The 27,327-nt window shown below is 36.4% G+C and overlaps 2 long non-coding RNA genes across 4 annotated transcripts in view; both read left to right on the top strand.

Moving 5' to 3' along the window:
• The window catches only part of LOC106883100 (uncharacterized), a 6,534-nt gene extending 4,994 nt beyond the window's left edge, over positions 1-1,540 (top strand). For both annotated transcript variants that reach the window (XR_016238103.1, XR_016238104.1), the window contains one exon: positions 868-1,540. This is a non-coding gene — a long non-coding RNA (uncharacterized LOC106883100). The remainder of the gene's footprint in view (positions 1-867) is intronic.
• Positions 1-27,327, top strand: part of LOC128250439 (uncharacterized) — a 160,810-nt gene that overhangs the window by 33,504 nt on the left and 99,979 nt on the right. The window lies entirely within an intron of this gene.

The following is a 27,327-nucleotide window of genomic DNA, read 5'->3' as shown; positions in this document are numbered from 1 at the left end:
GTTACAGAATAATTCAAATTGATTCTACCAAAGAACATTAATTAGCACAGTTAACACGTTATAGGATTTGTATTTCAGAAAGAAAAGAAACAGCATTTTTTTTTTTTTTTTTTCCAGAATTAAACATCTAATCAAAGTCCTTAAAAATCTATGCTTCAATATTGTTGTAATTACTTTGGGAAAAAAATAATTGAAGAAGGAATTCTACATTATTTTCATAATTACTATTTAAATAGATTTGCTGTTTGAATGAGAATGCTATCTCAAATATGAGTAACTTAAAAAAAAGGGCATTATTCAAATAATAAAAATATTTCATCATATAAAGGTAGATTAGAAAGAAAAGTAGAAACTGACATTTTACAAAAGTTTCCTCTCCCTTTTGAAAATAAATCTCCAATAAATATAAATAAAGAATTCAAATAAAATATGAAATTTTCATTAAAAAGCATTTCCTTTGAAGCATTTCAAAATTTTATGTACCTGAGTACAAAACTTTAATTTTAACAATTTAGATCATTTGACAGCTTGGTGGTGGAAATGCATAAAATATACAAAGTTGCAGGCATGGTCATGTGGTTCAAAAGTTTATTCACTCATCACATGTTTTCAGGTTCAATCCTGAAGTATGACACCTTGGCAAATGACCTACTTTGTTATAGTCTCAAGTTCATCAATATTTTGTAAGTGAAATTTAGTAGATAAAAAATATATATACAGTCATTGGCAAAAATAGGCAAAAAGTTGCTTAATATAAGTGAAATATTCTTTTCATTTCTCTATTTCTTTTTGAGGGTAAGAATTCTATGATTCTATGTTAATTTTAACCGGTTCTTTCCATAATAAAATAATAATTCCTTATTTCAGGAATTTAGTATGAGTGGAAATTTGAGAAACAGTGAATGAAAATGGATCATGAAGCAGAACTGGAAAACAGAGAATGCGGAAATGGTTAGATAGAAATGAACCGAAGAATTTCAAAGACCACCACTGTGAAGATTAACAGTTTGCAGAATACATGACAAATTTGTACAGACTGGGCCCATTTGTAATGCACAGACAAGTGGTCAACTGGTCAGTGTTATGACTGAAGAAGATGAAATGCTTGTGGCTCAAACATTTGCTTAACTGTCCCCAGAAATCAAAATAAAAGGGGCTTCTCATGAACTAGGCAATTCCCACAAATCACTTTGTCAACTTATGAATCACTTAGAAACAGAGAAATGAAAAAGACATTCCACTCATATTAAACAACTGTTTTCCCACCGTTATAGATCTGTTGTATGTATACACATATGTGTCAAGTATTTGTAGAAACACAATATAATACCTACAAATGCCTTTAGATCTTAAAATTGACCTACTTGAGACGACTCTGGTGCTGGAAAAAAGTTTCCATCTTACAAGGGTAAAAAAACTCAATCTTTCTGTTGTTTTTACAGCTATACTGTGCTAAAAATTTACTCTCTTGTCTGTAAAATACCAAACACAACTGACACTTCCAAAGTGTGTTTATAAAATGTTATCGCAAAAGTTTTAATTTTTAGTCATTCATATTAAGATTAAAGTAAAGTGTTTCTTTAATGATGTAAACATGAAAGCATCAAGTATTCTCCAAAAAGTATAATTGGTATTTTCTGCAAGTCATGTTGCTTTATTAAACTTGGCATATCTCAACAAAATAATAGCAGAGTATTGTTGGAAAACTGATTATAGCAGTGACTTGATCAATTCCTAGCGATTATCTGAAGAAGGAATTTTTATATTCCGAAATATTATTATATCAGACTATGGATAGTTAAATTATAACAGTTATTATATCCACTCTACATTGTCGTGCCATTCAAGACACGATATATTTTAGAACAAAATAATATTCAAACTGGACACTCCTCAACAAAAGAGAGATTGGTATATAAACCTGTTTTCTCTAGTTAAGGGTAATGAAATTTTAAGTGGATACATCAGAATTCTGCAGTTAGAAGGTTAATGGAGGAAGAATGTTAGTAGAACAGAAGCCTTGAGTGAATAAACAACATCTTAACATCTTTTCAATTTGTATTTATGAGCGGTAGGCTGGCAGAAATGTTAGCATGCTGGGTGAAATGCTTAGCACTATTTCGTCTGTCTTTACGTTCTGAGTTCAAATTCCACCGAGGTCGAATTTGCCTTTCATTCTTTCAGGGTCGATAAATTAAGTACCAGTTGTGTACTGGAGTCCTTCTAATCGACTGACCCCATCCCCAAAAATTTCGGGCCTTGTGCCTAGAGTAGAAAAGATTATAGTAAGGAGGTGAGCTGGCAGAAATGTTAACATGCTGGGCGAAATGCTTATTGGTATTTCGTCTGTCTTTATGTTCTGAGTTCAAACTCCACCAAAGTCGACTTTGCCTTTCATCCTTTTGGGGTCGATAAATTAATTACCAGTTGCATACTTGGGTTGATCTAATCAACTGGCCCTCTCCCCAAAAATTTCGGGCCTAGAGTAGAAAAGAATATACAGTGTTATTAAGGCAGTCAGCTGGCAGAAACATTAGCATGCCAGGCGAAATGCTTAGAAGTACTTTGTCTTTACATTCTGAGTTCAAATTCTGCTGAGGTCGACTTTGCCTTTCATCCTTTCGGGGTTGATAAATTAAGTACCAGTTGCATATTGGGTTCGACCTAATCAACTGGCCTCCTCCCCAAAAATTTCAGGCCTTATGCCAAGAGTAGAAAAGAATTATTATTTAGCTATAGAGGAAGTGATTAAATGACAATATGAACATTTGCTAAAAAGTAAATTTTCATAAAATTTTAATTCTAGAATTAATTATCATAAATTACAGACGAAACATTTATTGGAGAACATTTTCTAAAAGGACAAAACCTGTGAAACTGATAAAAATTCCACTTTAACTGAAATGAAGGAAATCTGTTAAGCATTAGCTGTTTTTTTATATATATATATCTGTGATTTTGTTCTTGTATTTTCTTTTGTCATAATTATCTGATCTCAGATAATTTTAGATCCGTTCTTTGCTGAGATTTATCTCAAGGGTCTTGTCTCTAATTAATTGATATTTATTGTTCTGTATTTCTCTTTTAGAGAATAAGATCTTTATAACTACTATTCTTTGTCAATGCTGTTATATAGAATTCACTCATTTATGTGAATTTATGCAATGAGGGGGAGTCTTTCAGCAATGGAAGGATAAACTGATTTATTTGTAATGGTAGCAGTTTGTATTTATCCACAAACTGAAGTGGTGAGTTAGTTTGAAATACAGTTATGGTTAATAGCTTTTCTGCTAATCCCCTCTTCTCATATAAATAAATTGTCATGTTTCTGTGAAGCAAAATTGGGTACAGATAAGACTATGTAAATGGAAATGTATGATTAAGATGCCATTAGAGTTTGTATATTAATTTTGTGATCTTATGAAAGCAAAGCAGCTTAATCATTAACCGAGTTGATGCTTAACCATTGTAGAAACACCTAGTTGGATACTGATACATTGATGTAAGTAAGCAGTACAGTTAAGTACAAGTAGTTTTTCTCTTGCATTATTAAGTAGACCCCCTAGATTAGATATTTTGCTCTGTCATGTTTCTTGCATTACTCATACCATAGATCGATACCTTTCACTCATCTTGTGTTATTCATTCCTTTCAAATCTCTAAAATGTAAAAATATTCTAACATTATATATATAACACCAATATTACTAAGTTGGGAAAGACTGCGAGCTGGCAGAACCATTAGCATGCCAGGCAAAATGCTGCTAAGCATTTTGTCTATCTTTATGTTGTGAGTTCAAATTCCACCAAGGTCGACTTTGCCTTTCATCCTTTCAGAGTTAAGAAAATAAGTACCAGCTGAGCCCTGTGGTTGATGTAATCGATTTATCCCCCTTCCTCAAAATTACTGGTCTTGTACCTAAATTTGAATCCAATATTAACAAGCTGGGTATAACAGAATATTAGTTCCGTATTGCCATTTAAAATATTCCAAACTCATCAAAATTAAAAACGATTGTATCTATCTTTGTGTTTTGTTTCTTATTTTTATATGTAATCTCCAACTTTTTTACCAATTGTTTCTCCACAAAACTGAGAATTGATCATTTTCACTTTATATATATATTTTTTCACTAATCAATTTTATCAGCAATATGATTGATAATCTCCGTCTTCTCAAGAGGTTTGACAAATCAAGACCTTTTCGAACAGTTCTGTGATTAATATGATTCTAGCTTGCTGAATTAATCATTTGTTGAAAGAGAAGGGAGTCACAAGTAAACAACACAAAGATAAATTGCTCATATGTATTATATAGCTAATGACTTGACAAGTTAAATCAGTCTTTAGATTAAAATATTGATTTCATTCAAGTCAATGGCAAAATACTGAAATAAAAGTGTCAAGTTCACTGGAAGCTATTGACTTATTTGAAAATAAAATTGATTGTAAAGTGCTTGTTAATTAAATGAATGCAATCTACTAAAATATTATCACAGTAATCTATACAAAATAATTTAAAACATGTCAGAATGAACCAAAAAATCTGAAATCGTTATCATATTGACATTGAATGCATTACATTATGTTCAATAAATACATTACATTATTGGCAGCAAATGAAATCTTGAGTTGTTGACAGATTTAGTTTTTAATACAATTTCAAACAGTTGTTGTTTGAACGCAAACTTCAGATTGATTTTTCAAAACTTTTGACTTGACCAAGATACCTTATAATCTTAACAGACCTGTTGGGGCAAGTGAAAACGAAATCGTGATGGCACATGTACCAGTGGAATGCTAAGAGCACCGTCTGAGCGTGATCGTTGCCAGAGCAACTGTCTGGCTTCCGTGCCAGTGGCACATAAATAGCACCATTTGAGCGTGATCGTTACCAGCATCGCCTTACTGGCACTTGTGCCGGTGGCACATGAAAAGACATTCTAGCGAGGTCATTGCCATAGAAAACTGCAAGTAGAATTGATAGAATTGCAGAAACATGGTTAAAGGAATGCTTGATTCATTAAGGTGTTTGCCTCACAACTATATAGTTTCATTTTCACTGCTACAGCAACACTTCGTGCCAGTGTCTTCTCAAGTTAACCAAAGCCTTGAGAATGAAATTAGGTAGACAGAAACAGTTTGGAGTCTATCCAAAAGATCTAATCTTGTCTTTAGCCAATTGACGTAATTGTTCAAGCCATATCTGACTCATATATTCCACTTGTTTTATGTTAAGATCAGCCAGATCCAACTTCTCACACTTACCCAACAATGTCATCCTAAAAATAATCATATCATAAAAATCTCAAAGTTACAAAGTAATGTATGATTAATTCAAAACAATATAAATAAATAAATTTAATGAAGTCATCTAAATGCTGAAGAGTTAATCAAAAACCCTGTTTAATGTAATCATGTGTTCTTAAGGTGACTTTACTAGAATTTACTTTCTGATATGCATTCATACCATTTCCCAAGAATAAGTCCTGGGGTTGGTTTGCTCGACTATAGGCGATGTTCCAGCATGGCCACAGTCAAATGACTGAAACAAGTAAAAGAGTAAAAGAAAAACCAATACCAGTTGTGAAGTGGTGGTAGGGGACAAACACACAGAGACAGACACAAAGACACATATACATAGATATATACCTATATTCGATGGGCTTCCTTCAGTTTCCACCTACCAAATCCACTATAAAGCATTGGTTGGCCCAAAGCTATAGTAGAAGATACTTGCCCTTGGTGCCATGCAATGGGAATGAACCTAGAACCATGTGGTCAGGAAGCAACCTGCTTTCCACACAGCCATGGCTGCACTTTGAAAAGTGGGCAGTAAGCTGCTTCAAAGAACGAAATTCTGTACCTTGAAAATTCTAGCTGAATGGTCTTTACTGCTAAACTAAGATTTTTTTTTTTTCTACTTAGGGGTCACTAACTGGAAACGTCAGCATAACATTTCATGATTGCTTTGTTGTCCAGTTTTGTTCTGTGAGATAAGTAACCACAACACCAAGCAGCTTTGATTCGTAATATTCTTTTCTACTCTAGACACAAGGCCCAAAATTTTGGGGAGGTGGGACCAGTGGATTAGATCGACCCTAGTACCCAATTAAGTACTTTATTTATCGACCCCGAAAGGATGAAAAGCAAAGTCAACCTTGGCAGAATTTGAACTCAGAATTTTAAGACAGATGAAGTTTTGATTCGTAAAATTCTTTTCTACTCTAAGCATAAGGCCTGAAATTTTGGGGGAGGCAGCCAGTCGATTAGATCGGTCCCAGTATGCAACTGGTACTTAATTTATCGACCCCAAAAGGATGAAAGGCAAAGTCAACCTCAGCAGAATTTAAACTCAGAATGTAAAGACAGACGAAATTTTGATTCATAATATTGTCTCATAATTGATATTCTAACATTTTAAATATCATCAGCCAGCTGATAACTATATAAAATGTTATATTATAACTAGATAATTGATGCAGTAAATTCCTTACTCTAACAATGGGATCCTCGAATGGCTAAAATTAGCAGCTGAATTCCTCAAATCTTCTCCAGCCGTCTTAAGTAAAAGAAAGCCATATTGGACAATTTGGTATTACAAGATGGCCATAGCTGGAATGTTGTTGATTGTAAATGTGCCCAGTGTGGGGCATCCTGATGCTAATCAAGAAAAATAACATCAGAAATATTGGGAAGGAAGGTTAATATAACTGATTTATTTGATTTGATTTGTTATATACGTTTGTGTCTGAAGAGATACAGTACTAAGCCTACATTAATTTGTAAGACAATAATGCACCAATAGCAGATGTGTGTAGAGGGACGTATATATATATGTATGTATGTACACACACATACCTACTGAAAATCGGTGATTACTATGGTAATATAGCAACAGAGAAATTCAGTTTCATAACAGAAACAAAGTAAAAATACACAATTTTGAATGATTCCAAACTTGCTGCCTGAAGTAAAATGATAACTAAACAATGGAGGCAGAACAACAGTGAACATCGCACAGTTGGAGCTTTGCTCTCAAGAAATATAATACATCCAGTAAAAGGATGATCATGTTGGTGATACACAAAAGCAACATTAATAATAAGTCAGGCCTAACTATATTGTAAAAAAAATGCGGATTCAATAAAAGAAATATAAATTTAGATAGGAATATTCTTTGAATAGAATGCATTCACTTTGAGAATGCAGTTTTGTGGCTCTGATACAATAATACTTGCAAGTCAATGTTTGTTCTTTGCTATGTTATTTTAACAAGATCCACAATGTTACTGAACCATTCCCTTGTATTACATTACTTTGTTACTATCATAAATTTCCCTGTTAATTTACCAAAATTTCTAAGCAAGATAGGTCAGATTTTCTTTTGATATTCTACAGTTTTAGCATGTTTAACGTCCAATATTTGCTATTAAATTAATTCCAGTGTTAGTTATTATATTTTTTAACAACATAACAAACCTTAAGTTATCTTTCAGCCTTGTTTCATAAAGAAACCTTGCATGTCATAATTAATGATATAGAATAAGGAAATAGCAAAGAGTTTGATGTCAATATTCAACAATTTATCTGTTTCTGTCCATATTTAACACACTTTCTACAACATTGTTCTACACCAAGAATGGATGTGCAGTGCTATTTTAACATGGATATTATTGATAAAATGGTAATGATCATATTGCCTTTCTCAATAACTCTTGTGTTTTGCAATTGTTGCATGGCATGTTTGTAAGGTTTGTAACAGAAAAATCTTTCAACATCAATCCAACGTGATATTATGACCCTCATCCATCAAATTACTATATTTTCTCTTTACTTAAAAATGTGCATCAGATCATATATATATACATATATATATATATATATATATATATCAAACCTATATAATTACTTTAAACTTTTAATTAGTTGCTAAGATTAGGAGCTGCTCTAAGAAATAAATAGAAAGAAGTACTTTACTACCACCACTGCCGCCACCGCCGCTGCAACTGTCGCCACCACCACCACCACCACTACTCCTAACAGGTTTGAAGCCTTGGAACAACATCATTCAGACAATGACCTCAGCTCTTATTCAAAGAATATCCCCACCACTAAAATGGATACAGCTGCAATGATGGCTGGAAATAATAAGCCACCTAAAAAAGAGAAGCTTCCGGCAGAAACCAAACAGGTCAGAGAGAAGCATCGGCAAATGAAGAGAAGCGGAACAAGTATTCTGAACATTGAATACGTTGACACCTGTAAAATGATCAGACGTTGGATGGAAGAAGACATCAGAAAATATGATGAAGATAAACAGCTAAAGGTTCTGAAAGAGAACAGAGGTCTGATGTCTCTCAAGAGAAAGCAATACTTGGGGAAAGATACCATCAACGCCCTGTCAGAAGAACCACCAGCACAGACATCAGTGATCTTAACAGGCTTATCAGACAATGAGAAGAATTCTGGAGCAAGGTGTATTGCATGTGACGACCTCAAGATTATCCATTCTCCAACAACACAACCCAAACCCTGAACCCGCCACCTGACACTCACTCACTCACTCACTCACTCACTCACACTTATCATCGTCATCGCCGTTTAACGTCCATTTTCCATGCTGGCATGGGTTGGATGGTTTGGCTGAGGACTGGTGAGCCAGAAGGCTGCACCAGTCTCATTCTGATCTGGCAAAGATTCTACAGCTGGATGGATGCCCTTCCTAACACCAACCACTCTGAAAGTGTAGTGGGTGCTTTTACATGGCACCGGCACAAGGGCCAGTCAGGCAGTACTGACAACGACCATGCTCAAAAACTGCACAGGAGCCAGTCCAGCGGCATTGGCAATGACCACACTCAAATGTTGTTTTTCATGTGCCACCGGCACATGTGCTGGTAAGGTGACGCTGGCAACGATCACACTCGAATGGGGCCTTTTATGTGCCACTGGCACGGGAGTCAATCCGTGGCCCTGGCAACAATCACGCTCAGATGTGCTTTTAACGTTCCACTGGCACGAGTGCCAATCAGGGGGTACTGTCATCGACCACGTCAGCAATTTTGACTTGATTTCACTTGCCTCAATAGGTCTTCGCAAGCAAAGTTTATTGTCCAATGAATGAGGGGTACTCATAAGTGGGCTGGTTACACTCCACACTTGGATGTGCTTTCAACGTTCCACTGGCATGATTGCCAATCAGGTGATATTGTCATCGGCCACATCAGCGATTTTGATTTATATATATACATATATATATACATAATATATATATATATATATATATCATTATTATTAATATTATTATTATCATTATTATTATTATTATTCAGGTCATTGCCTGGAATCAAATAATAATAACATTGAAAAATACCTTAGGAATGAGAACCCAGGTTTGAAATTTCCCCAAGACACCTGATGAAGGCTGGAGGGTATATCAGCCGAAACTTTGTGTTAACAACAAACAAGATGTAAATAATGTAAATAAGCATACAATTTCTAGAATTATTCATATAGATCTGAACATGTGCAAAATTTGTGCAGCGATTGTTCCTAGGGTGCTCATTACTCAGGACCCGGCTAACTAACCACTTCACAGAGATGCAAAGCAAAACTATTCCCCAGCCTCCCTAGAGCCCAGACCATGCCCTTTGTGACTTTTGATTGTTTCCCAAGCTGGAGAACTTCAGGGGCATTTGTTTTGAAAGTCAAGGGGGCTGTGACAAAGGTGCCGGACGCCTTTATTTGGAGGATTTCCAGGGGTCCTTCACAAGGTAGCTGAAGAACTACAACAAGTGCGCCGAAGTTAGAGGATCCTACTTTGAGAGAAATTAGAGATTTGTATTTCTTTGAAATTAAATGTTTCTCCCCAAAAAGTCTGCAAACTTTTGGAATATATCTTATATGTATGTATGTGTGTATGTATGCATAAATGCATATATGTATCTATATATAAATAAATAAATAAATATATATATATGCATGGATGCATGTTTGTACATATATATACATATGTATATATATACATATATATGTATATATATATATATATGTATATAGATAGATAGATAGATAGATAGATACACATACACATACATATATATATTTGTACATGTAATGTACATATGTATACACATACATATACTCTCACACACACATATGTATACATGCACACCCTAATACATAAAACAAGGCTATAAAATCAAGTTTCTAAATCGATATTCTTTCAAGAAGCTAACATGTTATTATCTAAAGTGATGGTTTATATTAGATTTTCAACAATGGGATTAATCAGTGTTTGATATTATTTCACTGGACCTTTTGTAATCTGCACAAACGAAATTGTAAAGATGCAGAAATAACGTACCATACAGTGTATAATGAGATCCATGACCCAAATCACATAATAAAATTAATACAAGGAAACAGTGCCCAGAAGTTATCAAAATGATCGGCTTTGTTGTATATTGCTAAATCTAGTTTTAACTCTACTTAATATTTTAAAAACTTTTTATTTCTAGCACCAAGATAATTTGAATAAATTTCTGTCCGAAACAAAGTAAAGTCAAATGCTCTGGGCAAGTAAATTGTTATTAGTTCTTCTAAATTGAATTGTTTCAAGTAAATTATGTATACTAGTTCCTTGGTATCTGTTCATATACATGTATAGACATATGTATATATATATATATATATATATATATATATATATATATATATATATATATATATATATATATGTGTATATATATATATATGTGTGTGTGTGTGTGTATATACTTACATAATACATACATATATATATATATATATATATGTGTATATATATATATATGTGTGTGTGTGTGTGTATATACTTACATAATACATACATACATATATATATATATATACATGTATATATGCATGTGTGTGTATATATATATGTATATATATATATATACATATCTATCTATCTATCTATCTATATATATATATATATATATATATATATATATATATATATATATATATAAATGTATATATATGTTGGTGTGTTCACATCACTAACTTAGTGGTTCAGCAAAAGAGACCTATAGAATAAGTATGAGGCTTACAAAGAATAAGCCCTGGGGTCAATTTGTTTGACTAGATGTGGTGCTCCTGCATGACCACAGTCAAATGACTGAAACAAGTAAAACAATGAAAAGATTAAAAGAAAGAATATAATTGTTGTTGTTTAGTCCAGTGGTTCCCAAAGTGGGTGGTACTGCCTCCTTGGGGGTGGTGGAATGATCCAGGGGGGGGGGGCATTGCAGCAAAGTGGGATAATAAAGGGGTGGCTAAAATGGGGTGACAGATGTAAACAAAATAAAAAATATTAATAGGTTAATTAAGTTGAAGTTTTATTTGTGAAATGCAGTTGTTTTGATTTTACAGCAGAAAGGTCGTCTATGTTTATGGTGGGGAGGGAGCAAGGGTGATAGGAATGTGTCCTGGGTGCCAAGGGGATGGCAGCCTGCAAAAGTTTGGGAGCTACTGGTTTAGCTCAATGTCAATTCTGATCATGCTTATGAGTGGGTGCTGGAAAGTTCCTGACTTTGGGTAAATGAAAATACAGGAGGATCAGTTAATTACGATTTTATTCAACATATTCCCCTGTAAGATTCTCACACTTATTGCAGCATCTTTCAGTTTTTCTAAGCCCTGTAAAAGAACTTTGAAGGTTAGGCCTCCCTCCAACCTGGCCTTTCATGATCCCCTTAAAGTCAGGAACTTTCCAGCACCCCCTCATACACATAATTACGGGCATTTGAGCTGTGATCATCTCATCTCTCCATGTATCTAAGATGGCATTATATAAAGTGCTATTCTATTTTCCTTTTTAATTATGAGAGAAATTTCTAGCATATCTTGAGACTATGTAGAAGACCCTTTCTTGGTTTGTTTGTAGCCTATATAAATAGACATATTTATGATCATTATCACCACCAAACCTCCACTTCTTATACACGTGAAGCTGGTTGGAGACTAACCAGTATTTATAATGAGTACCTTTGAGATGTTTGACTGTCACTCAACATTTTCACACTTTGAACTATGTCTCAACACCACCCTCTCTCTAATGAGACTACATTTCAGCTCTCTGGTATGTTGCATTTTACATGAAAGACAATCGTGGTTTACCTCAAAACATCTCAGTTGTATGAGTTGAATCATCTTCCTCATCATTGTTTAACCCTCTCATTACTGTATTTCTTTTGAGATGTTCTGTGTTTCTTTCAATTACTTTAAATATAACAAAGAATTTAGTAAAATAACTTAGTTATCATTAAGCTCGTGTTAGGAACATAAGTTGTGACTAAGGTTTGGTGGAAGATTTTAATTCAGAACTTATGAAAACAAGACATTTGTACTCAGAGCCAGAGGCTGTTTCAGCCGGGTTGGTAATGAAAGGGGTTAACATCTATTTTCCATGCTGGCATGGGCTGGATGGTTTGACAGGAGGTGCCCAGCAGGGGAGCTGTCCAATTTCCAACTGTCATAGGGTTTCTATGGCTAGATGCCCTTCCTAACACCAACCACTTAACAGGGTATGCTGGGTGCTTTTATGTGCCACCAGCATGAGGGCTTTTTATGTAGTACTGGCACCTGTAAAGGACAAGCCTACATGTATGGACGACAGTGGTCATTTTACTTGATGCATCTTCACAAGTACAGCCACTCACCACAACTCACAGTCCCTTGTCATTTCCTCTGTGAGGCCCAGCATCTGAAGATCCTTTCTCATTACTTGTCTTCCCATGTCTTCCTGGGTTAAATGATATAATAATAAACACGTAATTACTCAACAGTATATATAAAGGATAAAATTCTTTTAAGAGCAGAAATTTTTTTACCAACAACCAGCCATGAGGATTGAACTCACATCCCTCCAATATCCGGTTGGAGTGCTCTACCCTTTAAGCCAAACTGCTGACCGGCGAATTCTTCTGCAATTTTAGAAGTTATGAAGTCATCCAGAAATGTGAGATGCCATATATATTATATCAAATGTAAACAAACATCAGTTTTTTTTGAAGCATTGAAATATTTTGTAGAACAAGTAGAAAGATAAATTTTGTTTCAACACGTAAATAATGAACAGTATATATAAAGGATAAAATCATTTTAAGGGGTGTGAGTTCGATCCTCATGGCTGGTTACTGGCGAATTATCCTGTTCTTAAAAGGATTTTGTCCATTATATATACTGTTCATTATTTACATTTTGAAAAAAAAAAATTATCTTTCTACTTTTTCTACGATACATTTCAATGCTTCAAAAAAAAACCCCCACCAAACTTATGTTTATACAGTTCTATATTCAAGAGATGGGGAAATATGTACATTATGTACATTATTTACATTTGCCGGATATTTGTCCTCATCTTGTTTGTTGTTAACACAACGTTCCGGCTGATATACCCTCCAGCCTTCATCAGGTGTCTTGGAGAAATTTCGAACCTGGATTCTCATTCCTAAGGTATTTTTCAATGTTGTTATTATTATTCAGGTCACTGTCTGGAATCGAACTCGGAATCTTGGGGTTAGTAGCCTGTGCTCTTAGCCACTATGCCATATGCCTGTGGGTATATGTTTGTTTACATATGATGTAATCTATAGTAATAAAGATTTTTATTTAGTTATGTAGACTCATGATGCTGGTTTCCCTGTTTCCATAGTGCATATGGAATAATCTATTGCAGGATTATTCACTTTTGCCAGCTAAGTGGACTGGAGCAACATGAAATAAAGTGTTTCGCACAAGAACACAACACATCACCTGGTCCAGGAATTGAAACCACAATCTTATAGTCATGAGTCCAGCATCCTCACTGCTAAGCCATGCGACTCCACATGAGTTAAATAACCATACTTAAATTCCATTATCTGTGTACATCTATGCACACACAAAAACCTACATGACACTATTCCAATTGTAACCACAAGCAATATGGTTGCATCCACAACAATACACATGCAAAACATACATTTAACATGCATGTACCCCTTCATGCTCATATACATGTAGTCATGTAGCAATACACATTTTGCAACACACACATAAGCCATGCTTTCTACAGACATCCTGCTCACATATTCCCATCTTTTAGAATTGCTTTCTTTATCTGTAATACTCTTTCCTTTTCCTTACCTCTTTCATCCACCGTTAACTTGTTAAGAATCATGTAACTGTGTTTGTGCAGTTTTGTTCCTCAGAACATCTGCTTTTCCTTTCTCTTTTGCTTTTCTTTAAAGGTAGACCATAGTCCAAAGTGTAGACCATATGGTGTTCTGTTCCTTTCTCTTTCTCCCATCTTTAAGATTTGTATTTCTGTTGTTTGTTTGCTTATTTTGTTGCTGTTGTTCCAGAGACACTTCCTATTCTACAACATCAAGATTTCGTACCTCAAGCATTAACCATCATCTCAATCAATTTGGTTTTAGAATAAAACATCGAAGAAACTCAACAAAAACGCACAGGTCAAAATATAATGTAATTCACAGACATGTTAATTCTTTTAAAATATTTGGAAAACAAACTTTGGAGATTGCATTTAACATTAGGAAATAACTAAAGAATGAGTATTTTAGAAAAAAATTTGTATATCAGATGCAAAAATATTTTTGCTTCATTTATAGAGAAGTCAATGCTACATAAAAATAAAGCAATTTCATATCTGAATGCTTGGAATTTGTTAAATGTTGTTGAAATAAGTAAATATATGAGTATAGAAGGATGGATGGTTATAAATGATTAAATATAAGAATATATTGCACATATATACAAGAATATTGTGTACACAGCTATTAACGTGTACAAATATTTAAATACTGTGTATCCAAATATTAATTTGTGTGTGTATGCATGTATATGTGTGTGTGTGTGTGTGTGTGTATGCATATGGTTCAAATATACAGGAAACAAAGGACAAAGACAGGTGAGGGAACAACAAGCCGTTGTATTATATATATGTGTGTATGTGTTTATATATATATATATATATATATATATATATACACAGGGTGTCCACAAGGTCTGGGTACATGGAGTAAATAAAATCATAACATAAACAATTAAATATGAGAAATAATAATTTCTTAAAGTATGTGTTAATCCCCATGTACCCAGACTTTGTGGACACCCTGTAGTTAATTAAAAAAAATAAAGAAAAACACAAGTAAAAAACGACATGAGGACGTAGTACAGGCAAAGTATTAATGAGATGCTCAGGGAAGGAAAGAAAGGGTGTTTTTATATTTCAAGCAAAGCTCTTCTTCAGAAACAGGAGACAGAAGAAAGTCCAAGAGAAAAGGAAGACGGAGGAAAAAAAAAAAAATCACCAACGATTCACATTTTGGATTGACCGGAAGGGGATGGACAAAGAAAAAGTGTTTGCAAAGACAGGAGAGTGTAAGAGAGGATTCTTACAGCGATTGGAATGAGAGAAAAAGAGCAAAGGGTGACAAGGTAGAAGACATGAGAGGCAGCAGAAAGTGTGTCTTGCTGGTTGTGGAGCAAGAAGGATTCAAACTGGGAGATGATGATCAGTGATCTGGCCACCTCTACTGACATGCCAATGGAAAGGTGTTGAAGGCCAAAGTCAAAACACCTGATGACTGTTGGATATTGTCTGATGGCATCAGCTCCTTCTGGCCAATTCACCTAAGTGAATAGAAAAGAAGCTCCTTCTTTTAGGTGTTAACTAAATTCAAGCATTGAAGAGACCAGTTTGAAAGAAATTTCACCTGTAGGACGAGAAAGTGGAACTATTACATGGAATACAGTTCTATATTTAAGAGATGAGGAATTATTTACATTTGACGGATGTTTGTCCTCATCTTGTTTGTTATTAATGCAATGTTTCGGCTGATATACCCTCCAGCATTCATCAGGTGTCTTGGGGAAATTTCAAACTTGGGTTCTCATTCCTAAGGTATTCTTCGATGTTGATGTTGTTGTTGTTGTTGTTGCTGTTATTGCTGTTTCTGTTTCTGTTGTTGTTTTTGTTGTTGTTGCTGTTGTTCAGGTCACTGCCTGGAATCGAACTTGGAATCTTGGGGTTTAATGAATGTGTTTTTTTTCATTCATTAATGCGTGTGTGTGTGTGTGTGTGTGTGTGTATAATTTTTACTCTGAATAATAATAATAATATTAATAATAATAATAACAACAACAACATTGAACAATAGCTTAGCAATGAGAATCCAGGTTCGAAATTTCCCGAAGACACATGATGAAGGCTGGAGGGTATATCAGACGAAACGTTGTGTTAGCAACAAAGATGAGGACAAATATCCGTCAAATGTAAATAATGTAAATAAAGTATTACATGGAAATCTCTTTATTAGAATGTTGAAAGAAAACTTGCTATATTCCAAGTCCAATTTTGATCAAGCAGAGGTATGATCTCAAACTTTAACAACGGCAGCTATAAGATAATTCTTCCGCTCGATAATGGCAATGAACACAGAGTTGAATATGATCCTTTGGATATGCAAAGTTCAGTTGATGAAGCAGTTGATTATAATAACAATTGGCAGTTGTGTGTAGGAGATATAATTACGTTGGTATGAGCATAAAATAAATTAGATTGTGTATGATACATGAAAAAATGTCATGAGTTGGTGGTAGAAGACAGTTCTTGATATATTTTAACATTCCATCTCCAAATGCAAACACAACATCACCAAAACCTGCAAAATATTGACAAGCATATTATTAAATAATCATGTTAAATTACATATTTATTGGCATAGAGTAAGAAAAATGCTGATACATTAAATGTGTTGCTAATACTTTGGCAAATACGGTGAAGGTAAATTTAATCTCTCAGCATTCAAAAGCAGTAAATGTGCAATTTAGAACATTTGCTTTGGAATTTATTGGTTGTAATTTCAATGTAAAGAATTGTTCTGTTTAGCATTACATGCAGACTTAAATTCCGTAATTTATTTCGCCCCAAGTTTATACCTAACCATAATCATATAATCCAAAATCAAAGCAGTTAAACTGTTGGACTTTTGACCACAGAGTTATGTCTTCAAACATCTGCAGCAGTCACTGCACTGAACCCATCACAAGTTAATTTACACTGCTTGACTCATTCTGCGTTGCTAAATTATACACATCCCTGCAATTTCACATAAAAACACATAAATGATGGTGTTGTAAACTGTTTAATTATGAAATCTCGTTTCCCAGTAATTCTTATGGGAAACATCTTATATCTTGTACATCTGTAGTGAACATCTGAACTAAACAGTGGAACAATAACAATAACAATATTATTTGCATTTCAAGCTGGCAGAAACTTTGGCATACTGAGTGTTTTTACATTCTGAGTTCAAATTTCACCAAGGTCAACTTTGCCTTTCATCCTTTCAGGGTTAATAAATTAAGTACCAGTTGTGTACAGGGATTGATCTAATCAATTGGGGGCTTTGTGCCTAGAGTAGAAAAGAGTATCATTTGCATTTCATGACAGATATTTGCCAATATCGTAAATTCCAGAAACCCTTCTAAACGGAAAACTACCTTTATTTCAAATTAGTCACACTAAAACTAATAAATGTATTCATAAATTTCTGTCTTTCATTTTTACCTTAAAAGGATCCTCATCAATAAACTTTTATGTATTCATAAATACTTAAGTTTAAATATTATTTTCAATGCTTTTACTTTATATAAAAAGGGTTTTTAGATATTCTTTTGACAGTTGAGGTCAGATATCTCTGCTTAATTATAATATCAATTTATTCAACTATATATATAAAAAAAGCACTTAGTTCAAAATATAATTTATATAATATTTGATATTTAGTTATTATCAGATATCTACTGGGAAAGTGTTTCTCAATGTTTCACTTGCACTGACATCTTTTCTCAAACAAAATTCTAAAATTCTTTATCTGTTAACCACAAAACATGCTTCACATCATTTGATAAAATTAATGCTTTTAATAAATATTTCATATCTTTCTCTTTTAACTTGCTCTAAAGCGGTTGTTTCCACCAAATAATGTTAACTTTAATAGAATTGAAGAACTACAAAAACAGTACTAACATATATGTATATGAACTAGTATGTGCCAGTGCTACATAAAGAATATCCACACAGGCACCAAGTATAAAACACCCATGCCGGTGACAGTGCTGGCATAATGTAAAAAGCACCCAGTACACTCTGTAAAGTGGCTGCCATTCGGAAGGGCACCTAGCTGTAGGAACCATGCCAAAAACGGACTATGGAACCTAGTGGAACTTCTGGCCTTACAATCTCTGGTCAAATTGTCCAATGCATGCCAGCATGGAAGACAGAGATTAAATGATGATGATGATGATGATATTTAAATATATTATCAATAATATCAACATTCTGCAATGGTACACAGAAGAGTAAATAACTTGAGGTATTCAATTTGGTGAATTTTCATTTTGAATTTAGATCCTGTCAAGGTTATCTTTCCCCTTCAGCCTCCCAATATTAATTGAATAAATACCAGCAGAATTTTTGATTACCTCTTCTATTTTCAGAGTTAAACTGTTGTCTGCTGAAACCAATATTCAATTGTCTTCTTCTTATATCTTTCTTGGCTTGGTTTTACTGATGAAGATTAGGAAGGCTGTTGTCTAAGTCGTCTGTACACTCGTTCATGGCTGATAAGGTCGATGTGGAATTGACATATCCGATTGTAGTGATGATAGGGGTATGATTGTTCAGGTAGTGATGATGCGGCTGCATTGTTTTTTTCACTTCTGATGTTTGTCTGCAAGAGATCTCAAAGGAGCAAATAACGTCGCTGATGGTATGGCACCAAGTGACACAGTGAGCAGTCAGAGTGGACCACTCACCATAATCAATGTCACAAACGCAAAGGCACTGCTTCAGGCAATCCTTGTAATGCTTCCTTGTTTAGGAGTGTGAGATGATAGCAGTAGGAGACCCAGGACTCCTACTGCTATCGTGAGAACAATGGCCCTGTAGATGCTGACTTTTGTGCCGATCTTAAGATGCTTGTTGTTCCACACACACTTGCACAGTCTGCCAAAAGCTTTGTTTGCCTTTGCAAGTCTGTTGTCAATTTCTTGGTCAATACTTGCATCTGACAAGATGGTGCATCCAAGATAAGTGAACTGCTGTACCGACTTCAGTTCTGTTTTGGCAATGGTGGTGTGTGGTGGGTTGTAATCATCCTGAGGATCTGGTTGGTGTAGGGCTTCAGTCTTTTTCAAGCTTACTTCCAGCCCAAAGAGCTGCGTGCCTCTGCAAAGTAGGATGTGATGAGCTGCTGGGCTCTTTCTTAGTGTGCAACAAGTGCAGCGTCATCTGCAAAGTGGAGCTCCTGGATCAGTTGCTCTTGGGTCTTGGTGTGGGCCTGCAGGCACCAGAGGTTGAAAAGACTGCCATCCAGACAGTACCTGATGTAAATGCCGTCTTCAGCTTTGAGGTCTTCAGTGGCTTGTTTGAGAATCATGCTGAAGAATATGTTGAAGAGAGTTGGTGCCGGGATACAGTTGTGGATGGGGAATGGCTCTGATATGTCATTGTTCAGACAGACTTGTCCTTGTTGGTTTTCATGAAGCTGGATGGTCATGGTTAGGGGTTTTGGGGGACAGCCAAGTTGGTTTAGGGTCTGCCATAGACCTTTTCTGCTCACAGTATTGAATGTTTTTGCCAGATAGACAAATGTTGCATAGAGTGCTTTGTTTTGCTCCCGACACTTTTTATTGGATCTGTCTGAGAACGAAAACTATATCTGTTGTGCCCCTTATGGCTCTGAAACCACATTGGCTTTCTGGGAGATGATTTTCGATGATGGACAGAACAAGTCTGTTGAGGTGATCCCCTGATAGTTTGTGCAGTCTGACTTTGCCCTTTGTTTTTGTACAGTGTAATGACGACAGCATCACAGAGATCGCATGGTAGCTTGCCCTGTTCCCAGCATGTAACGAGAAGTTCATGGAGTTTAGCACATAGGATAGAACCCCCAAGCTTCCATATCTCTGGTGGTATGTCATCGACTCCTGTTGCCTTTCTACTTTTCAGCTGGCCTATGGCAACTGTTTTCTTCCATGGTTGGAGGCTCATCTAGTTTCATTCTGAGTGGCTGCTGCTGGATGGGGAGGATGGCATTTTCCTGGACAACTTTGTTTGCACTGAAGTGGGCCTGGAAATATTCAGACCAGCAGTTGAGGGTGGAGACTGTCTGTGAGAAGTGCCTGGCCATCTGAGCAGCTGTGCAAGGAGGGACTCTGGACTTGATGTGTTGGGCTGCAAACTGCCTTGAAAGCTTTGTAGAACACCTCATAGTTGCCAGTGTCAGTGCACGGCTGGGTTCTCTGTGCAAGGTTAGTCCACCACTCATTCTGAACTTCATGGAGTTTGCGCTGCAGAAAGCTGCAGGTTTGGTGAAATGCCACTGAATAGTAATAATATATTATTATTAGTACTAAGGAGGAAAGCTGGTAGGATTTTTTAGTAGAATTTATTCAGATTTTATGTTTTAAGTTCAAATTCTGCTGAGTTCAACTTGGCTTTTCATCCTTCTGGTAGTGGTGCTGGTGGCGGTGGTGGTGGTGGGCTGTGGATAAATTAAGGACCAGTTGAAAACTGGGATCAATGTAATCAGTTAGCCACCGTCTCCAAAATTTCTGGCCTTGTGCCTATAGCAGAAAGAATCATTATCAAAGCTATTGTTGCTGTTGTTGTTATGATTGTTGTTGGTGGTGGTGGTCTCGGTTACAGTAATACTAAAACATACAAAGTTTGCTGTAGACTAAAACCTATACATTTAACAGAAACACCAAAGGAAAGAAGCAAAACAATTTGCCAATCGACTTAGCAACTCATTCAACTTTTCATATTTTTCTTATATTTTAGTAAAATGTTGAGATCAGAAAGGGGTTAATCATGTGACGCCTGTAATTATTGGAAGCTAATTACAGAGTGGTTATTTCAATACATGCTTCATTTTCTAAATTGAAGTTAATTACTGCACAAATTAAAATAGGAAATTTTAATTTTGATAATCTAAGATAAAATTTTTTTGTCAAGTCTATAAAATGGAAGCAATAGTGTAAAAATTATATTTTAGACTGGAATTGTGCTATATGCAAGAGAGAAGCTGGTACCTCACTGTTGACTTAGACCCCCCTGTGTATAAACATGTACTATGTAATAGACACAAACTTAAGTTTTAACCCTTTAGCATTCAAATTATTTTCCAAATTTTATGCTTATTGGCATTGTTTTGAATTAACCATTTATTATCTTGTAGCTTTCAGATTTCAAAGATGTGATTGTATATTTTTAGAATGATATTGAAGAGTAAGTGTGAGAGACCAGTTCTGGCCAGTTTGAATGCAAAGCAGACAAAATATTTGGGCTGGATATAGCCAGTTTAAATGCAAAAGAGTTAAGTGTAAAGTATATTAAATAACTGGTTTCTAACAATGATAGAAAACGATTATCTAATGCTCAGATATTTGTGGTGGAGGAATGTGTCGATATGGAGGAAGTTGACATATTACAAATTAATGTTTCTGAAAAGCAACAGTGGGTGGGTAAAAAGATGGAGATCCTTCTCCATATTACCCAGGAGTCACTAAATAAAATACCCACCTACTTAAAGTTACCATCAACGCAAAGGCTGTATGTAGTGGTGGAAGGCACTCGACCACGCTGTTAGTGAAGCTCACTTCCAAAAGGATTGCAATTCTGCCGCGAAACAACAGCAACAACAACAACAACAGCCACGGGAAAACCAAAAACCCAAAACACCAGCATTATTACCCACACCACCGTATACACAACTGATCAAGCAGTTATATGCGAAAACGAAAGAACGGCAACAACGAACAAACCAACCCAACCAAACAACACCACCACCTGAGCCAAAAACAGAAACAACACCACCACCAACAACTAAAGACAGACCAACACCAACACCAAGAACAACAACCAAGAAGACAACCACTGAGAACGAAGAAAATACCAATACTACTCCCAATTCCCCAACAACACACACACCACACTCCACAACACCATCGACAAACACACAAATAGAACCAAATGCTTTGCCTTTACCTCCTGATTCATCAGACATTTCGTCTAACGATGAAAGTTCTACAGAGTGGCAAATAGCCACAGGAGGTAAAAGAAAAAGATCAAAATAACCCCAAAATTAAATGCATGCAAAGCAGGGAAATATGTAACCGCTGAAAGCTCCTTGCACAACCAAACCAGCACCAACATCACAAAAACACACAATGCTATCAGCGATAGACACAAAAAACACAAGACTAATGGACTACATCATATCTCAAACATTTCTGAAGATGATTATAAGCTTAACAATCATCCACGCACTACACCACCGAAACACATCAAAATAGTTCACATCACACAAACGCAGCACCACACACTCAAAACCCTCTTTCCGAATGCGGTTGGGGGGGGGGGTTGTTCCAAAAATATTTATCAAAGAAACTCTTCAAAAACCTCCTCCAAGATACTTCAAAAGAAGAGGAAGCTAAAACTTTCGAAACGAGTAAGTAACCTTCTCTCTTGTCTCTTTTACTGTTGTGTATGAAGCACAAATTTCGACTTGAATTATGCTTAAATTAGGTTGTGTAAATGTACGTGGCTTGGCGTCAGCTTGGAAGCAAGGTTACCTACTAAATGACATCAAGTCACAGAACATAGAAATCATAGCTATCAGTGAAACCAGACTCAGTAACCCGCGGGCCCTCAAGTCCATGTTTTGCGGACATTTCGACATTTATTTTTCTCCCTGTCTGCCAAACATGGGTGGTGGTGGTACCGCAGTGCTTTTTCGGAAGAGTCTGAACCTAAAAGTAAGGCCAATATTCCTAGACCCGGAGGGTAGGCTGGTTGTCTTGGACGTCGATGGCACAAACGGGTGTGCTTTACGTCTGATGGCAGTGTATGCACCGTCCTTAACGGGTCGGGCGGATTTCTTTAGACGTCTAGAGGTTTTCCTGGGAACGTCACGACCTTTACTGTTAGTAGGGGACTGGAATGCTACCGGTTTTGTGAGCCGAGGTGCAGTGACATTGCTGAAGAAAGACCCAAACAAGAGGAATTTTATAGATAATTTCAGGCCCATCACTCTGCTCAACGCATATTTGAAAATTTTGGCCAAAGTAATAGCCGAGAGGTTGGCGCTTGTCATCGATAAACTAGTCGACAAGGCGCAAACATGCGCCGTGCCGCGCAGAAGCATCCATGACAACCTCCACCTCATGCGCTACATCATGGACAGGGTAGTTAAGGATCCTGGCATGGATGGAGCGCTGATCAATTTAGATCAATCTAAAGCCTTCGATAGGGTCGACCATCGATACCTGGCGGCCGTCTTCAGGGCCGCTGGCTTTGGTCCCGTCTTCCGCGGTCGGATCGCTGCCTTGTATAGCGGCATCCGATCGGTAATTCGGGTAAACGGTCACCTGTCAAAACCGTTCGACATCACGCGTTCGGTCCGTCAGGGACATCCCCTGTCGGTGCTTCTGTATGTATTGACGCTTGAACCACTACTGCGGAAGCTGGCGACACTGAGGGATATCCCACGAGAGCTGGGTTGCGGGACGGGCGTGTCTGCATATGCGGACGATGTCACCGTCATAGTGTCGAGCGAAAAGCACGTCGAGATGCTAGGCGAGACACTTAAAGAATACGAAACGGTGACAGGAGCAAAAATTAACCCGGAAAAGTCAGTGGGTTTGTTACTCGGCACCTGGAGAAGCAAGCCCATACCGTCCAACAGCGACTCCGTAGTGGGACGCTGGACGGACGGACCGGTTAAACTGCTCGGGGTCTGGTTCAGTCCTGACCTCCAAATGGATAAGAACTGGGACGAGATCACCAGTAGAGTGATCAAACTCAGTCAAACATGGGCCGAGAGAAAGTTATCTCTAAAAGGCCGGGCGGAGGGCGGCTAATGTGTATATCGCATCAGTCATCGATTACCACCTGACCGTCGTGCCTTGTCCCGATGCCACCATCATGAAACTAGAACGCATACTTTTCCGCTTTCTGTGGAAGGGTGGTATTCCGATGGTGAGGCAATCCATTTGCTGTCAACAACCGTTACATGGAGGACTAGGGATGCCACGGTTAATGATGCGCAGACATGCGCTGAGACTGCGGCATCTCCGGAACTTCATTGACGACGGTGAACAGGTGTGGGCGCCGTTTGTGAGGCGCGCCTTCCCGTAGCTCGTCTCACTCACCGAACTGCAAACATGGCTCAGGAAGAGACCGAAACTGGGCGATTGGCACCGCGAGTGTCGCCAAGCTCTACAACAGTTCTGCCGTCCGGGATCAAACTTGTGCAACTTCCAAACGACCGATGCGTTCTATAGAGAGCTAGTGGAGGGGAGGTCTGACGACACTCTCGGGGCAAACCTGGGTGTCGACGAGAAATTCCTAACCCGCCTTTTCAAGACGACGTTCGGGCCGGGGCCTATGGATAATTTCCAGAGGTCCCTGGCTTGGCAATGCTATCGGGACGCACTACCAGTTCGAGAGAAGATCTACAGACACGGTTCGAAAACCACCGGACCGACCTGCCCGAGATGCGGTCAGAGCGACGAAACCGTTCTGCACGCACTAGTGCAGTGTCCAGATATTTCAGAGCTGTGGACCTTCGTCGAACGGCTGTTGTCGCGTGTGGGACGAGCCCACTTATCAGCCGAATCTATCGTGAATATTGTTCCGCCACCTTCCTTTAAACGGGAAGGAAAAACGGTTTTTGTAACACTGATAGTTATGGCAAAAGAATGCGTGAGGTGGACGCGTTTGAAAGGTCAACAAACAAACACTTTCCTCTCTGGTCAGTCCCCCGTCAACTTTTTCAAGTACCACTTGAAAAGGAGAATGAGGATAGAGAGGAAAGTGTTTTTGAATGAAAGTTTCAATAAAAAATGGGTAAATGTGGCAAGAATGGTAAGAATGAAAGACGACACCATTTTAAGCATAAACTTGTAACAAAAAGAGAGAAGGTACTTACTTTCATGTACCTTAAAAATAAAAAAAAAACCTGAGGTGACCGTGGTCTTTTCCGTAGGCTTTTCTCTCCACGGATAAACCTAATCTGTTCCCCGTTTTTTTTACATTGACTGTGATACACGATCCCTATTGATCGCCCCACCCTTCCTTCTGTTCTTTTTTTTCTGCGATCCCTTTTGATCGAAATCCCCCCCTTTTTTCCGCGATCCCTTTTGATCGAAATTATCCCGCCCCCCCAAGAACAGCTCTACATTGTAATTTGTCTATTTTCTGTATTTAGCCCTCGGTGGCTACAATAAAAAGATATCTATCTATCTATCTATCTGTATGTCTGTCTATCTATTTGTCTGTCTGTCTGGCTGGCTGTCTATCTGTCTAGCAGTCTATCTATCCATATGTCTGTCTGTCTATCTGTCTGGCTGTCTATCTATCTATCTATCTATCTGTCTGTCTGTCTGGCTCTCTCTCTTTCTCTTTCTATCTCTATCTATCTATCAATCTACCTACCAATCATCATCATCTTTTAATGTCCATTTTTCCTTATTCACATGGGTCAGACAGAATTTGTTGACGCAGATTTTCTACAGCCTGCTAACCTTTCTGTTGCAAACCCTCACCTGTTCTTAAGCAACTCATTTCCCCAAGGCCTGAAATGTTTTCCACTGAAGACAGGAAATGAACGATATTGCTTATTTGATGGTGATGCTTGTGTCCAACCATGATATCAAGACAAGGGCACACACGAATATACACACACAAACATATACACATGTATACAGCAGGCTTCTTTCAGTTTCTGTCCAGCAAATCCACCAGCAACGCTTTGGTTGACCAAGGGCTATACTAGAACATGTTTGACCAAAACGATGCACAGTGGGACAGAAACCAAGACCATGTCGTTGGGAAGCAATCATTTTCTTCTTCTTCTACTTTTCTCCTCCTCCACCTTCTTCTTTTCCTCCTTTTCTCATCCTCCACCTTCTTCTCCTCCTCGTGCTCCCCTTCCTCTTCATGTGTGTATATGTAATATATATATATATATATGCTTATATATATATATATATATATATATATATATATATATATATATATATATAAGCATATATATATATATATATATATATATATATATATATATATATAATGTGCATGTGCGTACATGTGTATGTGTATAAATAAAGAATATATATACATATATATATATACACACATACATGTACACACACATGTGTGCATACATGTGTGTATGAGTATATATATATGTATGTATATATATGTATATATATATATATATATATATATATATATATATATATATATATATATATGTGTGTGTGTGTGTATGTGTGTGTATGTATATATATATATATATATATATATATATATATATATATATATATATATATATATATATATATATTTGTGCAAGTAAGTACTTTTCAGTAGATTCATTTAAAATATATTTTCATTGGAAGTTTTCATTTTCCTCTGTGCAATGGAAACATCCTGAGCTCTAAAACTGTCACCTTGAATCAATTATTTTAGTCACATCCTTGAATTAACAGATGTGCCAGTGAAGAGGAAAACAAAGAATTGATCAGTTGATGGCAGAATACAATATTTAATGTATGATTTCACAAACTATTTACTAAGTTTATGCATGAATAACATAAAATATACGAGAAAAATACTTTTATACTTTGGAAATATTTTATAGGTATTGTTGACGAAACTTAGTCTATCAAAAGATGTAAAGTGTGAAAAATTCTTTGGGAAAGTATAAAACATGTTAAGTATAATAATCTTTTTTGTCTCATGGAAGAGATATAGCATACATTTGTAATTCAAATACTGTGTTGGAATCGACTGGGAGGTAAAATTATTTCCACTCTGCATTTCCAATCATTTTAAATGCAATGTTGAAAGTTAAATAACAAAGTTCTATATTTTGCAATTGGAATAACTTTATATGCACAATACACAATACATTTATGCATGTATATACACTTTCATATATTTATATACAAATATATAAACATATACACATATATGTGTAAATCTATCTATCTCTCTGTCAGTCTGTCTATCTATCTGTCTATCTATCGATCTGTTTGTCTGTCTGTTTGTCTGTCTGTCAGTCTATCTGTCTGTCTGTCTGTTTATCTATCTATCTATCTGTCTGTCTGTCTGTCAGTCTATCTATCTATCTATTTATCTCTCTCTTTTTCTCTCTCTCTTTCTCTCTCTCTATCTATCAATTTGTACATACAT

The sequence above is a fragment of the Octopus bimaculoides genome, chromosome 2, assembly GCF_046866305.1.
Source record: "Octopus bimaculoides isolate indiv1 chromosome 2, ASM4686630v1, whole genome shotgun sequence".
NCBI lineage: Eukaryota > Metazoa > Mollusca > Cephalopoda > Octopoda > Octopodidae > Octopus > Octopus bimaculoides.
Note: the sequence above shows the minus strand (reverse complement) of the source record. Positions and strands in the feature narration are given on the sequence as shown.